At 49.9% G+C, this 16142-nt stretch overlaps 7 non-coding genes across 7 annotated transcripts; all 7 read left to right on the forward strand.

Annotated features, from left to right (window-relative positions):
* The first annotated feature begins 2217 nt into the window (after positions 1 to 2217).
* On the forward strand, positions 2218 to 2290 carry trnaf-gaa (transfer RNA phenylalanine (anticodon GAA)). The gene has a single exon. It is a non-coding gene; the product is annotated as a tRNA-Phe (tRNA).
* Positions 2291 to 11981: 9691 nt separating this feature from the next.
* Positions 11982 to 12053, forward strand: trnap-agg (transfer RNA proline (anticodon AGG)). The gene has a single exon. It is a non-coding gene; the product is annotated as a tRNA-Pro (tRNA).
* Positions 12054 to 12309: 256 nt separating this feature from the next.
* On the forward strand, positions 12310 to 12382 carry trnaf-gaa (transfer RNA phenylalanine (anticodon GAA)). Its single transcript has one exon. It is a non-coding gene; the product is annotated as a tRNA-Phe (tRNA).
* Positions 12383 to 12785: 403 nt separating this feature from the next.
* trnaq-cug (transfer RNA glutamine (anticodon CUG)) lies at positions 12786 to 12857 on the forward strand. Its single transcript has one exon. It is a non-coding gene; the product is annotated as a tRNA-Gln (tRNA).
* Positions 12858 to 15720: 2863 nt separating this feature from the next.
* On the forward strand, positions 15721 to 15792 carry trnap-agg (transfer RNA proline (anticodon AGG)). The gene has a single exon. It is a non-coding gene; the product is annotated as a tRNA-Pro (tRNA).
* An 88-nt stretch (positions 15793 to 15880) lies between these two features.
* Positions 15881 to 15954, forward strand: trnai-aau (transfer RNA isoleucine (anticodon AAU)). The gene has a single exon. It is a non-coding gene; the product is annotated as a tRNA-Ile (tRNA).
* A 93-nt stretch (positions 15955 to 16047) lies between these two features.
* trnaf-gaa (transfer RNA phenylalanine (anticodon GAA)) lies at positions 16048 to 16120 on the forward strand. Its single transcript has one exon. It is a non-coding gene; the product is annotated as a tRNA-Phe (tRNA).
* Positions 16121 to 16142: the final 22 nt, after the last annotated feature.

Below are 16142 nucleotides of genomic sequence, written 5' to 3' on the forward strand. Positions count from 1 at the left end.
TTATTTATTATGAATTTCTTAAATAAACAAACTGCAACAACATGAGGGCAGATCCTTTGAGCGCTGCTGATGACGCTATGAAGTGACGCTCGAGTGATCAAGTATTCCAATGTATAAAAAAGCTTTCATTCGATTCCTCCATCCTCATTTTTGTCATTCATTACATTATTTTGAGCACAAGAAGATTTTTACTAAAACCTTTAAAAAAAAAAGTTTAATTCATATATGTTATACTATACTATGTTATACACCAGTATACATATTTATGTTATCTTTTTAAATACTATGTTATACATATTTAAAAAGACATGAATAGGCAAAAACAAGTGTTTTTTTGTTTCAACAAATGATTCTCAACTATGTTATAAAAGATATACCAAAACGATTTGATATACCATTTTAAGTTTTAGATCTGTTTGATGATCATATTATTATGAATTGTCATAAACGCCTTTATGTTATATTTGGTGTTTCTTAGTAATCTCTGCCACAAAAGCTAAACAAAACAAAACGATTTAAGCATGGCATGATACCAGCAAGATTGTACCAAGAAGTGTTATTTATTTTCTTATTAATTAGTTCATCACACTATTTACAATTTGTACACAAGGCAATTCAAAGTGATTCACAGTTGTATAAAAAACAATAATGCTTATGCTCATAATAATAATAATCATTAATTATTATAATATTATAATAATTAATTACATAAAAAAAAATGCTGTAGTAAAATACTTTCAGTTGGAATATGACAGCTATGTAACGTTCTGTTTATGCCTGTGTCCTTTCAGATTATGTATGCATACCCGGTTTTACGAAGAACCTCTGAGGGTCGACTCCTTATGGGGCCAACTGAGGAGGCCAATAGGAGGAAGATCGTGTTGGCAGGGAGGGCCAGGTGTAAAGAGGAGGTCCTGGCTGAGGCCACTGCCTTTGTGAGGCAGAATGGAGGGAATCCTGGAGACCAGTTCCTGGTTCTGGCTCACTGCAAGATCCAGTTTGGGAAACACCAGGGTCAGAGGTTCCTGTGGCTGCTGAAGAACTCACTGTGGTATGCCTGCTATCTGGTCAGCAGCGTTTTGGGGGAGGAGGAGAGGGACAACCCGCTGTCGGACAACAAACACCTGTTCCTCAGATACACCTCGCAGATCAGGGAGGTAGGCGAGGCTGTAGAGGTGTATCAGAAAAAAAACAGGTCATGCTGCAGGAGGCCCAGAGGACAGGAGACTCTGGATGTCTGATGGTGGAGTTTGGGGATTTTAAGGGTAGGTCAATGAAGGAGGTGTATGAGGACCCAAGCAAGGAGGCCCAGGCTCTCATCACCTACCTGAAGAAGGCAAAGGCCAGGCCTAACACCAATATGGCCCTTTTCAAACCATACGTGCTGAAGAGGCAGGCTCTAGCCCACGTGCTCACCACCACTGTGCCCATTGCATCTGTCCTCACTGCTGCTGTGCCCACTGCCACTGTGTCTGTTCCTCCTCCACCTACTGCCACTAAGAACAGCCCACTGCTGGCGACCAATGTGAAGGCCCTGTTGGCGTGGGGGAAGCATTCATCTGCTTCACAGCTGGCACAAAAGATTTTGTCTCCAGCCAAACCCTGTAAGTGGGTAAGTTTTTTCTTTTTTCTCCAGCCACTGCAGGCTCGAGAGGCCCTGCTCCTGCCCCGGCTCGTGCTACTGCCCCTGCTCCTGCCCCTTATCCTGCTCCTCCAGCATTGTGGACCCCTGGCCAGGTGTCCCAGTCGCCTGCAAAGCTTCCTGTCCAATGGAAAGAGCAACTCCCATCTTTCCAGCAAGGCTTTCAACCCCTGTCCCTCTGCACCAAGACCATCCTCACTACAGCCACCCACAGGACTCCTGGGACTTTGAATCCAGCGATTCGAGTTAAAATCTCGGTGGAACCTTTTTAGGATCTTTGCGGAAGGGAGGGGAAAAACAGAGGTGATGTGCAACTGCTGACGTGGCGGTGAAATTGGCACTCTCAAACCGAGTCGGAATTGGGGAAACATGGGCTTAAAAAGCAAAGGCTTCTTTTGCTCCTTGCTATCGCGCTTCTGGACTGAATGACTTACATCTCTGCACCACAAGGGAAAAGTTGACACACGCCGAGGTTCCATGGTGTAAGGGTTCGCACTCTGGGCTCTGAATCCAGTGATCCGAATTCAAATCTCGGTGGGACCTTCATTTGCCAGGCTAAACAGCACAAGTACCTGGCCGAAATAGCTCAGTTGGGAGAGTGTTAGACTGAAGATCTAAAGGTCCCTGGTTCAATCTCGGGTTTCGGCAGAGGAACCACGCCCGCCTCCTTTAGGCTACCTGATTCCACCTAGCCTCATCGCTATCTGCCTCTCAGACAGACAGCTGGGAGGGTGTGTTGGTTCCATGGTGTAATGGTTAGCACTCTGGGCTAGGTGGCGATCCGAGTTCAAATCTCGGTAGAACCTTTTTAGGTTCTTCGCGGAAGGGAGGGAAAAAACAGAGGTGACCACGAACAGCCTATTCATCCCACTGACCGCATATGTGACCACGAACAGCCTATTCATCCCACTGACAGCCTGTGTGACCACGAACGGCCTGTTCGTCCACGGCCAATCTAAATGACAGCCCGTGGCCCTGCCCACTGACCACGTAAAGCCTATTCATCCCACTGACCGCCTATGTGACCACGAACAGCCTATTCATCCCACTGACCACCTAAGTGACCACGAACAGCCTATTCATCCCACTGACCGCATATGTGACCACGAACAGCCTATTCATCCCACTGACAGCCTGTGTGACCACGAACGGCCTGTTCGTCCACGGCCAATCTAAGTGACAGCCCGTGGCCCTGCCCAGTGACCATGGACAGCCTATTCATCCCACTGACCGCCTATGTGACCACGAACAGCCTATTCATCCCACTGACTGCCTATGTGACCACGAATGGCCTGTTAGGTCCACGGCCAATCTAAGTGACAGCATGTGGCCCTGCCCACTGACCATGGACAGCCTATTCGTCCCACTGACCGCCTATTTGACCACGAACGGCCTGTTCGTCCACGGCCAATCTAAATGACAGCCCGTGGCCCTGCCCACTGACCACGTACAGCCTATTCATCCCACTGACCGCCTATGTGACCATGAACAGCCTATTCATCCCACTGACCACCTATGTGACCACGAACAGCCTATTCATCCCACTGACCGCATATGTGACCACGAACAGCCTATTCATCCCACTGACAGCCTGTGTGACCACGAACGGCCTGTTCGTCCACGGCCAATCTAAGTGACAGCCCGTGGCCCTGCCCACTGACCATGGACAGCCTATTCGTCCCACTGACCGCCTATGTGACCACGAACGGCCTGTTCGTCCCACTGGCTGCCTATGTGACGACGAACGGCCTGTTAGGTCCACGGCCAATCTAAGTGACAGCCCGTGGCCCTGCCCAGTGACCATGGACAGCCTGTTCGTCCCACTGACCGCCTATGTGACCACGAACGGCCTGTTCGTCCACGGCCAATCTAAGTGACAGCCCGTGGCCCTGCCCACTGACCACGGACAGCCTATTCATCCCACTGACCGCCTATGTGACCACGAACAGCCTATTCATCCCACTGACTGCCTATGTGACCACGAACGGCCTGTTAGGTCCACGGCCAATCTAAGTGACAGCCCGTGGCCCTGCCCACTGACCATGGACAGCCTATTCGTCCCACTGACCGCCTATGTGACCACGAACGGCCTGTTCGTCCATGGCCAATCTAAGTGACAGCCCGTGGCCCTGCCCAGTGACCATGGACAGCCTATTCGTCCCACTGACCGCCTAGTGACCACGAACGGCCTGCTCGTCCATGGCCAATCTAAGTGACAGCCCGTGGCCCTGCCCAGTGACCATGGACAGCCTATTCGTCCCACTGACCGCCTAGTGACCACGAACGGCCTGTTCGTCCATGGCCAATCTAAGTGACAGCCCGTGGCCCTGCCCAGTGACCATGGACAGCCTATTCGTCCCACTGACCGCCTAGTGACCACGAACGGCCTGTTCGTCCATGGCCAATCTAAGTGACAGCCCGTGGCCCTGCCCACTGACCACGGACAGCCTATTCGTCCCACTATGTGACCGCCTATGTGACCACGAATGGACTGTCCACGAACAGCCTATTTGGACCCTGTCAAATAAGTTACAGGTGGGCAAAGTAAGGGCCCACTGAAAATGGACTGTCCACAGACAGCCTATTTGGACCCTGTCAAATAAGTTACAGGTGGGCAAAGTAAGGGCCCACCTGTAACTTATTTGACGGGGTCCAAATAGGCTGTCCGTGGTCAATGCATTAATAGGTCATAATTCATAATTACAGTGGTTTTATGTGGTCAAACCTACTGTAAACCACACTGGGGACACAACACAACACACTGATGTACATTAAAACTATTAAATATGCATAATTAGCCTAAAAATGGACTATCCACGACCAGCCTATTTGGACCCTGTTGAATAAGTTACAGGTGGGATCTTTTCTATATTTTAATGTCATGATTGATTAAAAAATGCATAAAAATAATTAAATATCAATTTTACGATAATCTATGGGCCCCACTGAGCGATTTGCAGCCTTCAGAACCCCGAAATTCCACTGTCCACGAACAGCCTAAATTTTTGAATGGGATAAGTTGCAGGTGGGACGTCCAGATCTCAGCCTCTGGACACAATTTGGAGATGAAACCTGCACTCCTGTTCTCATCTGGACATGCCCTGCCCATGGTGTGAATTTCAAAGAGATTGGAGAAACTTGAAAATCCGACCCGAAAAATCTCAAAATCTTTGAGAATTTTTGGGTCGGATTTTCAAGTTTCTCCAAACTCCCTGAAATTCACAGCACTGTCTGGGCACGTCCAGATGAGTGCAGGAGCGCAGGTTTCAGCTCCAAATTGTGTCCAGAGGCTGAGATCTGGACGTCCCACGTACAATCTATCCCATTCAAAAATTTAGGCTGTTCGTGGACAGTGGAATTTCGGGGTTCTGAAGGCTGCAAATCGCTCAGGGGGGCCCAGAGATGAACGTAAAATTGATATTTAATCAATTTTATTCATTTTTATCAGTCATGACATCAAAATATAAAACAGCATCCCACCTGCAACTTATTTGAATGGCCTGTTTGTCCACGGCCAATCTAAGTGACAGCCCGTGGCCCTGCCCACTGACCACAGAGAGCCTATTCGTCCCGCTGACCGCATATGTGATCACGAATGGACTGTCCATGAACAGCCTATTTGGACCCTGTCGAATAAGCTACAGGTGGGATGCTGTTTTTTACTTGGACATTTTCAGCGGGTGAATCCCCGTAAAGATTAGGCGATTTCATCACATGTGGTGAAGTCCCACCTGCAACTTATTTGACGGGGTCCAAATAGGCTGCCCGTGGTCAATGCATTAATAGGTCATATTTCATAATTACAGTGGTTTTATTAGGTGAAACCTACTGTACACCACACAGGGGCCACAATACAACACACTGATGTACATTAAAGCTATTAATTATGCATAATTAGCCTAAAAATGGACTGTCCACGGACAGCATTTAGGGCACCAATCAAATAGGTTACAGGTGGGATGCTGTTTTTGACTCTAACGCACTTAACGGGGTACTACGGACCCCAGTCTTTGCGGACCGTCTGAGGGGACCCTGAGGGGCCACAGATTTCAAATTGGAGCCATTCGGAGCTATTGGGACCGTTACGTGCGGATGTCCACCAAACGCCTATGAAAATGAATGGGATAAGTTGCACGTGTCAGTGGCTCCCGCGCGGCCCCCGGGGGTCCGAGGGGCCCCAAACTCGGCATAAAGTTGCGTCGCGTGGCCCTCTGCGACAGACCGAGCGGGCTAGGTCGAGACATGCCAAGTTTATTTTTAGCTATTTTTTATGCACCTCTCTGTCTCCCATTGATCTCTATGGGAGCATGTGTCTGCTAGGGTTAATTCAGCAGTTAGGATTAGAGGGCCTACTAGGCTCAGGAAGCATCTAGAGCCACGATACTCTGGGGCCCGATTCGGGGGCCCGTGGCGGTCGTCCGTGACGAATCTCGAGGTCCTACGACCTTTTGACCCCTTAGGGCAACTGTTTATTTGACGTCCCACGTGCAACTTATTCCATGGGGCTGTTGGTGGCCAATAAGCGCCAAAAAAGGTCAGAGGGACGCGGAACTCTAGAACCCGTCCCCGGGGCCCGTGACGAGACGCGTGTGTCGGTTTCGGGCCGATCGGGCGTTTCCTTCAAACCGTTTGGCTGAAACACATACTTAGAACCGACCTAGAACCACCAAATCCGTGATCTAGAACCGGGGGCCCCCGGACCCCCGCCGTGCCGAATTTGGGGCCGCTGCGACCTTTCGACCCCTTTTGGCCCCTGTTTTTTTGACGTCCCACGTGCAACTTATTCCATGGGGCTGTTGGTGGCCAATTAGCGTGAAAAAAGGTCAGAGGGTCGCGGAACTCTAGAACCCGTCCCAGGGCCCCGTGACGGGACGCATACGTCAGTTTCGGGCCGATCGGACCTTTCTGTCCACCCTTCACCGAGCACATGGTCCAATTAATGGCAGCCCTCTTGCACACACAGAAAGACATATGCTCAGTAGAACCAAAGTGAGGAGATTTTTGCACTAAAAAATGATACGCTCGGAACCGATCTAGAACCCTGCGATCCGGGATCTAGAACCGGGGGCCCCCCGACTACCAGGGCGGCGAATTTGGAGGCGGTGCGACCTTTCGACCCCTGTATTTCCGCCCTCCCACGTGCAACTTATTCAGTTCAAACTTCACAGGCTCTTCCAGGTCAAGGGGGGCTTTTTTCGGCCAAACGAGCAGTTTTGGGCACGGAACTCTAGAACCCGTCCCCGGGGCCCGTGAAGGGACGCATATGTCTGTTTCGGGCCGGTCGGGTGTTTCCTTCGAACCGTTTTGCTGAAACACATACTTAGAACCGATCTAGAACCACCAAACCCGTGATCTAGAACCGGGGGCCCCCGGACAACCGTCGTGCGGAATTTGGGGCCGCTGCGACCTTTCGACCCCTTTTGGCCCCTGTTTATTTGACGTCCCACGTGCAACTTATTCCATGGGGCTGTTGGTGGCCAATTAGTGCGAAAAAAGGTCAGAGGGACTCGGAACTCTAGAACCCGTCCCAGGGCCCCGTGACGGGATGCATACGTCGGTTTCGGGCCGATCGGACCTTTCTGTCCACCCTTCACCGAGCACATGGTCCAATGAATGGCAGCCCTCTTGCACACACAGAAAGACATATGCTCTGTAGAACCAAAAGTGAGGAGATTTTTGCACAAAAAAACGATACACTTGGAACCGATCTAGAACCCTGCGATCCGGGATCTAGAACCGGGGGCCCCTCGACTACCAGGGCGGCGAATTTGGAGGCGGTGCGACCTTTCGACCCCTGTGTTTTCGGCCTCCCACGTGCAACTTGTTCAGTTCAAACTTCACAGGCGCTTCCAGGTCAAGGGGGTGTTTTTTGGCCAAACGAGCAGCTCTGGACGCGGAACTCTAGAACCCGTCCCAGGGGCCCGTGACGGGACGCATACGTCAGTTTCGGGCCGATCGGGCGTTTCCTTCGAACCGTTTTGCTGAAACACATACTCGGAACCGATTTAGAACCACCAAACCCGTGATCTAGAACCCGGGGCCCCCGGACCACCGCCGTGCCTTTCGACCCCTTTTGGCCCCTGTTTTTTTGACGTCTCACGTGCAACTTGTTCCATGGGGCTGTTGGTGGCCAATTAGCGCAAAAAAAGGTCAGAGGGACGCGGAACTCTAGAACCCGTCCCAGGGGCCCGTGACGGGACGTACGTGTCAATTTCGGGCCGATCGGACCACCGTCCACCAAGTACCTGTGAAATCGCATTGAATAAGTTGCACGTGTCACTGAACCTCGTTCGGCCCCTGGAGGTGCTAGGGGCCCGAAACTTCTTGGAAAGCTGCGTCACTCGGCCCCGGAAGGCACACAGAGAGGGGAGCGTCTAGTCACACAAAAAAACCACTTTTGGCCCAATGTCCACAGAACACCTATGAAAATCAATGGGATAAGTTGTACGTGGGACGCTTTGCCGTTCGGCCCCCGGGGGCCCTGGCGGCCCCAAACTTGATCTGCCTGCTGTCACTGGGGCCCAGAAAGACCCTGGGGGATGGAGAAAGCTGAACCATGTGTGGATCAGGCCGAACCGCCGAAACGCACACTTGGGAACCACGTAGAACCTTGAAACTAAGGATCTCGCCCCGGGGCCCGCTGGGCTACCCTCACGCCGAATTTCGAGGCCCTGTGACTTTTCGGCTCAGAGTTAGAGACACAGTGACTTGAGACAAAAAACAGGTGGTTAGGGGTCAAAATAGGCACTTTGTGGTACTGAGGAAGACTACGGTGAAGTTTAGGTGGTCGAGGGACCCCATAGGCACTTCGTGGCAATGGAGAAGAAAATAGGTGGTTAGGGGTCAAAATAGGCACTTCGTGGTACTGAGGAAGACTACGGTGAAGTTTAGGTGGTTAGGGGACCCCATAGGCACTTCGTGGCAATGGAGAAGAAAATAGGTGGTTAGGGGTCAAAATAGGCACTTCGTGGTACTGAGGAAGACTACGGTGAAGTTTAGGTGGTTAGGGGACCCCATAGGCACTTTGTGGCAATGAAGAAGAAAATAGGTGGTTAGGGGTCAAAATAGGCACTTCGTGGCACTGAGGAAGACTAAGGTGAAGTTTAGGTGGTTAGGGGACCCCATAGGCACTTCGTGGCAATGAAGAAGAAAATAGGTGGTTAGGGGTCAAAATAGGCACTTCATGGTACTGAAGAGGACTATGGTGAAGAGTAGGTAGTTGGCGGACCCCAAAAGCACTTGGTGGACTCCCACGCGGTGCAATGGCACCCCCAGAGGCGTCCACAGAGAGCCTATGGTAATATATGCTAATCTCGGCCACTTTATATGCGATTTTGGAAAAGTGACACGGCACCGCTGAATAAGCAGCTCGTGTCGTCCATTTCGAGCACGCGGACCTCGAAGTGTCGGTGCTGACAATGGCAACTTAAATGAATGGGCAAAATACCACGAACAGCCTGGGTTCCCTTACTCCCCTTGGAATAAGTGGCTGTTGTAGTGTTTGGTCTGCTTCGCTTCACACTTGGCTGATCCCATCTTTTTTTCTTCTTGTATTTCTTCTAATGGTGCTTGGATGAAAAACAGGATGATTTTCACTGCTTCCTTCCATCTTTTCATCATCTTGTCATCTCTCTACTAATCATACATGCTTTGCAGTAAACCTTGTAATCGCAGTAGCTGTCCAGCAGAGCTGAGAAAGTCATGCAGTGAAAGTCTAAAACAATAAGATAATTTTGTTGTGTTTTTTTACGCTCCAGCCACTGCAGGCTCGAGAGGCCCTGCTCCTGCCCCGGCTCGTGCTACTGCCCCTGCTCCTGCCCCTTATCCTGCTCCTCCAGCATTGTGGACCCCTGGCCAGGTGTCCCAGTCGCCTGCAGAGCTTCCTGTCCACTGGAAAGAGCAACTTCCATCTTTCCAGCAAGGCCTTCAACCCCTGTCCCTCTGCACCAGGACCATCCTCACTACAGCCACCCACAGGACTGCAGCGCCCTGCCCAGCCTCCTCTGCAGTCTCCTCCTCTGCGCCCTGCCCAGCCTCCTCTGCAGTCTCCTCCTCTGCGCCCTGCCCAGCCTCCTCTGCAGTCTCCTCCTCTGCGCCCTGCCCAGCCTCCTCTGCAGTCTCCTCCTCTGCGCCCTGTTCAGCCTCCTCTGCAGTCTCCTCCACAGCCTTCTGTCCAGCCAAGTGCTGCCCCTGCTCCTGCAACATCAACTGGGTCCAGTGTTGCAGACCAGGCTCCTGTATCTAAGCTTCTCATTATTCGTGTGCAGGTGCTGCAGCGTGATTTCCAATGACGTCCACGTCCGCCTCTTTTAGTCTACCTGATTCCACCTAGCCTCATCGCTATCTGCCTCTCAGACAGCCAGCTATCAGGAAGTGTTGGTTCCATGGTGTAATGGTTAGCACTTTGGGCTTTGAATCCAGCGATCCAAGTTCCAATCTCGGTAGAACCTTTTTAGGTTCTTTGCGGAAGGGTGGGAAAAAGCAGAGGTGATGCGCAACTGCTGACGTGGCAGTGAAATTGGCAATCTCAAACAGAGTCGGAATTGGGGAAACATGGGCTTAAAAAGCAAAGGCTTCATTTGCTCCTTGCTATCGTGCTTTTGGACTCAATGACTTAAATCTCTCCTGCTCATGGGAAAAGTTGACACACGCCAAGGTTCCATGGTGTAATGGTTTGCACTCTTGGCTCTGAATCCAGCGATCCGAGTTCAAATCTCGGTGGGACCTGCTTTTGCCAGGAATGTGTGCAGTACCTCGTTCGAAAAAACATTTTCGGCAGCACTGAGCCGCAAGAGCTCATCTAGGTAGTGCCCCTTGAAGGGGGGCGTAAAAAGGATGGACAGCACTGGAGAATGCAGGCATCGATCCCACTACCTCTCGCTTGCGCCTACTGCTTCCTACCGATTGAGCCAAAGTAAGCCCAAAGTAAGCCCACGTGAGCCAATCGTGTTTCTCTGCTGTGGCTTACTTTTGACCAATCGCGTTCTCTCCTGTGGCTTACTTTTGACCAATCGTTTTTCTCTCCTGTGGCTTACTTTTGACCAATCGCCTTTCTCTCCTGTGGCTTACTTTTGACCAATCGCGTTTCTCTCCTGGCTCTGCTCCTGTGGCTTACTTTTGACCAATCGGCGACCGCTATTATTATCGTCATCTTTGCAATCTTTCCAACAGGTAAGTCTATTCTTCACGACTGTATAATCGATCATTATTCATTCATAAACAGTGTTTGTTTTTGGACAATTAAACATGCCAATAAAGCTAGCTAGCGTGTAATAGCACACGTTTTATTCTGTACATGTGAACCTGCAACTTTACCATGATATACAGTAAAAAACATGCCACTACTGTCAAGATAATTAGCCGACCGCTAATTAAGCTATATCCTCCTTAAACCATTTTTTGTTGTTGTTAATTTAGTATTTTTTTGTGTCATTCATTACATTATTATATACATTACTCCAGCCCACGTGCCCACTACCACTGTGCCCACTGCATCTGTCCTCACTGATGCTGTGCCCACTGCCACTGTGTCTGTTCCTCCTCCACCTACTGCCACTAAGAACAGGCCACTGCTGGCGACCAATGTGTAGGCCCTGTTGGCGCGGGGGAAGCATTTATTTGCTTCACAGCTGGCACAAAAGATTTTGTCTCCAGCCAAACCCTGTAAGTGGGTAAGTTTTTTTCTTTTTTCTCCAGCCACTGCAGGCTCCAGAGGCCCTGCTCCTGCCCCGGCTCGTGCTACTGCCCTTGCTCCTGCCCCTTATCCTGCTCCTCCAGCATTGTGGACCCCTGGCCAGGTGTCCCAGTCGCCTGCAGAGCTTCCTGTCCACTGGAAAGAGCAACTCCAATCTTTCCAGCAAGGCCTTCAACCCCTGTCCCTCTGCACCAGGACCATCCTCACTACAGCCACCCACAGGACTGCAGCGCCCTGCCCAGCCTCCTCTGCAGTCTCCTCCTCTGCGGCCTGCCCAGCCTCCTCTGCAGTCTCCTCCTCTGCGCCCTGCCCAGCCCCTCTGCAGTCTCCTCCTCTGCGCCCTGCTCAGCCTCCTCTGCAGTCTCCTCCACAGCCTTCTGTCCAGCCAAGTGCTGCCTCTGCTCCTGCAACATCAACTGGGTCCAGTGTTGCAGACCAGGCTCCTGTAAGTAAGCTTCTCATTATTCGTGTGCAGGTCCTGCAGCGTGATTTCCAATGACCACAAAAAAAGAGGCCGCTTTTCCTCTGTGCTGGAAACTTTGCACTGGCTACCTTTTAATAGTAGATTTAATCAAAAAATTGCGCTTTAAGCCATGGAAGCTGAAATGTTTGCGGCCCGGCAGCAGCAGGGAGGATGTATGTTTCGGCTCGTTGGTCTAGGGGTATGATTCTCGCTTAGGGTGCGAGAGGTCCCGGGTTCAAATCCCAGACGAGCCCATTATTAGGCTTTGCTTTTAATCTCTTCAGCCTGATTAGGGCAACCAGGATATTTGTGAGAAATTGGGGATAAAATGTGCCAGAGAGAGGCCGGTTAGCTCAGTTGCTTAGAGCGTGGTGCTAATAACGCCAAGGTGGCGGGTTTTCATCCCCGTACGGGCCACTCATTTTCTCTCTGGGACCTTCGCTCTGCTCTTCTCGAAAATGACAGGCGGTCTCCCAGACATACCTGCTGGCTAAACCATACAAGTATCTGGCTGAAATAGCTCAGTTGGGAGAGCGTTAGACTGAAGATCTAAAGGTCCCTGGTTCAATACCGGGTTTCGGCAGAGGAACCACGTCCGCCTCTTTTAGTCTACCTGATTCCACCTAGCCTCATCGCTATCTCCCTCTCAGACAGCCAGCTAGCAGAGTGTGTTGGTTCCATGGTGTAATGATTAGCACTCTGGTCTTTGAATCCAGAAATCCGAGTTCCAATCTCGGTGGAACCTTTTTAGGTTCTTTGCGGAAGGGAGGGAAGAAACAGAGGTGATGCGCAACTGCTGACGTGGCGGTGAAATTGACACTCTCAAACTGAGTCGGAATTGGGGAAACATGGGCTTAAAAAGCAAAGGCTTCATTTGCTCCTTGCTATCGTGCTTCTGGACTCAATGACTTAAATCCTTGCTATCGTGCTTCTGGACTCAATGACTTAAATCTCTGCTGCTCATGGGAAAAGTTGACACACGCCAAGTTTCCATGGTGTAATGGTTAGCACTCTGGGCTCTGAATCCAGCGATCCGAGTTCAAATCTCGGTGGGACCTGCTTTTGCCAGGAATGTGTGCAGTACCTCGTTCGAAAAAACTTTTTCGGCAGCACTGAGCCGCAAGAGCTCATCTAGGTAGTGCCCCTTGAAGTGGGGCGTAAAAAGGATGGACAGCACTGGAGAATGCAGGCATCGATCCCACTACCTCTCGCTTGCGCCTACTGCTTCCTACCGATTGAGCCAAAGTAAGCCCAAAGTAAGCCCACGTGAGCCAATTGTGTTTCTATGCTGTGGCTTACTTTTGACCAATCGCGTTCTCTCCTGTGGCTTACTTTTGACCAATCGTGTTTCTCTCCTGTGGCTTACTTTTGACCAATCGCCTTTCTCTCCTGTGGCTTACTTTTGACCAATCGCGTTTCTCTCCTGGCTCTGCTCCTGTGGCTTACTTTTGACCAATCGGCGACCACTGTTATTATCGTCATCTTTGCAATCTTTGCAACAGGTAAGTCTATTCTTCACGACTCTATAATCGATCATTATTTATTCATAAACAGTGTTTGTTTTTAGACAATTAAACATGGCAATAAAGCCAGCTAGCGTGTAATAGCACACGTTTTCTTATGTACATGTGAACCTGCAACTTTACCATGATATACAGTAAAAAACATGTCACTACTGTCAAGATAATTAGCCGACCGCTAATTAAGCTATATCCTCCTTAAACCATTTTTTTGTTGTTGTTAATTTAGTATTTTTTGTGTCATTCATTACATTATTTTGAGCACAAGAAGATTTTTACTAAAACCTTTTAAAAAAAAAGTTTAATTCATATATGTTATACTATACTATGTTATACACCAGTATACATATTTATGTTATCTTTTTAAATACTATGTTATACATATTTAAAAAGACATGAATAGACAAAAACAAGTGTTTTTTTGTTTCAACAAATGATTCTCAACTATGTTATAAAAGATATACCAAAACGATTTGATATACCATTTTAAGTTTTAGATCTGTTTGATGATCATAGTATTATGAATTGTCATAAACGCCTTTATGTTATATTTGGTGTTTCTTAGTAATCTCTGCCACAAAAGCTAAACAAAACAAAACGATTTAAGCATGGCATGATACCAGCAAGATTGTACCAAGAAGTGTTATTTATTTTCTTATTAATTAGTTCATCACACTATTTACAATTTGTACACAAGGCAATTCAAAGTGATTCACAGTTGTATAAAAAACAATAATGCTTATGCTCATAATAATAATAATCATTAATTATTATAATATTATAATAATTAATTACATAAAAAAAATGCTGTAGTAAAATACTTTCAGTTGGAATATGACAGCTATGTAACGTTCTGTTTATGCCTGTGTCCTTTCAGATTATGTATGCATACCCGGTTTTACGAAGAACCTCTGAGGGTCGACTCCTTATGGGGCCAACTGAGGAGGCCAATAGGAGGAAGATCGTGTTGGCAGGGAGGGCCAGGTGTAAAGAGGAGGTCCTGGCTGAGGCCACTGCCTTTGTGAGGCAGAATGGAGGGAATCCTGGAGACCAGTTCCTGGTTCTGGCTCACTGCAAGATCCAGTTTGGGAAACACCAGGGTCAGAGGTTCCTGTGGCTGCTGAAGAACTCACTGTGGTATGCCTGCTATCTGGTCAGCAGCATTTTGGGGGAGGAGGAGAGGGACAACCCGCTGTCGGACAACAAACACCTGTTCCTCAGATACACCTCGCAGATCAGGGAGGTAGGCGAGGCTGTAGAGGTGTATCAGAAAAAAACAGGCCATGCTGCAGGAGGCCCAGAGGACAGGAGACTCTTGGTGTCTGATGGTGGAGTTTGGGGATTTTAAGGGTAGGTCAATAATGGAGGTGTATGAGGACCCAAGCAAGGAGGCCCAGGCTCTCATCACCTACCTGAAGAAGGCAAAGGCCGGGCCTAACACCAATATGGCCCTTTTCAAAGCATACGTGCTGAAGAGGCAGGCTCCAGCCCACGTGCCCACCGCCACTGTGCCCACTGCATCTGTCCTCACTGCTGCTGTGCCCACTGCCACTGTGTCTGTTCCTCCTCCACCTACTGCCACTAAGAACAGCCCACTGCTGGCGACCAATGTGAAGGCCCTGTTGGCGCGGGGGAAGCAATTATTTGCTTCACAGCTGGCACAAAAGATTTTGTCTCCAGCCATACCCTGTAAGTGGGTAAGTTTTTTCTTTTTTCTCCAGCCACTGCAGGCTCGAGAGGCCCTGCTCCTGCCCCGGCTCGTGCTACTGCCCCTGCTCCTGCCCCTTATCCTGCTCCTCCAGCATTGTGGACCCCTGGCCAGGTGTCCCAGTCGCCTGCAGAGCTTCCTGTCCACTGGAAAGAGCATCTCCCATCTTTCCAGCAAGGCTTTCAACCCCTGTCCTTTTGCACCAGGACCATCCTCACTACAGCCACCCACAGGACTGCAGCGCCCTGCCCAGCCTCCTCTGCAGTCTCCTCCTCTGCACCCTGCCCAGCCTCCTCTGCAGTCTCCTCCTGTGCACCCTGCCCAGCCTCCTCTGCAGTCTCCTTCTCTGCGCCCTGCCCAGCCTCCTCTGCAGTCTCCTCCTCTGCGCCCTGCTCAGCCTCCTCTGCAGTCTCCTCCACAGCCTTCTGTCCAGCCAAGTGCTGCCTCTGCTCCTGCAACATCAACTGGGTCCAGTGTTGCAGACCAGGCTCCTGTAAGTAAGCTTCTCATTATTCGTGTGCAGGTCCTGCAGCGTGATTTCCAATGACCACAAAAAAAGAGGCCCCATTTCCTCTGTGCTGGAAACTTTGCACCGGCTACCTTTTAATTGTTGATTTAATAAGAAAATTGCGCTTTAAGCCATGGAAGCTGAAATGTTTGCGGCCCGACAGCAGCACGGAGGATGTATGTTTCGGCTCGTTGGTCTAGGGGTATGATTCTCGCTTAGGGTGCGAGAGGTCCCGGGTTCAAATCCCGGACGAGCCCATTATTAGGCTTTGCTTTTAATCTCTTCAGCCTGATTAGGGCAACCAGGATATTTCTGAGCAATTGGGGATAAAATGTGCCAGAGAGAGGCCGGTTAGCTCAGTTGGTTAGAGCGTGGTGCTAATAACGCCAAGGTCGCGGGTTCGATCCCCGTACGGGCCACTCATTTTCTCTCTGTGACCTTCGTTCTGCTTTTCTCGAAAATGACAGGCGGTCTCCCATACATCCATGCTGGCTAAACCACACAAGTACCTGGCAGAAATAGCTCAGTTGGGAGAGCGTTAGACTGAAGATCTAAAGGTCCCTGGTTCAATCCCGGGTTTCGGCAGAGGAACAACCTCCGCCTCTTT

This window comes from Siphateles boraxobius, unplaced genomic scaffold (genome assembly GCF_051911475.1).
Source record: "Siphateles boraxobius isolate OS27281-9 unplaced genomic scaffold, OSU_SipBor_1 19, whole genome shotgun sequence".
In the NCBI taxonomy this organism is placed as follows: Eukaryota; Metazoa; Chordata; class Actinopteri; order Cypriniformes; family Leuciscidae; genus Siphateles; species Siphateles boraxobius.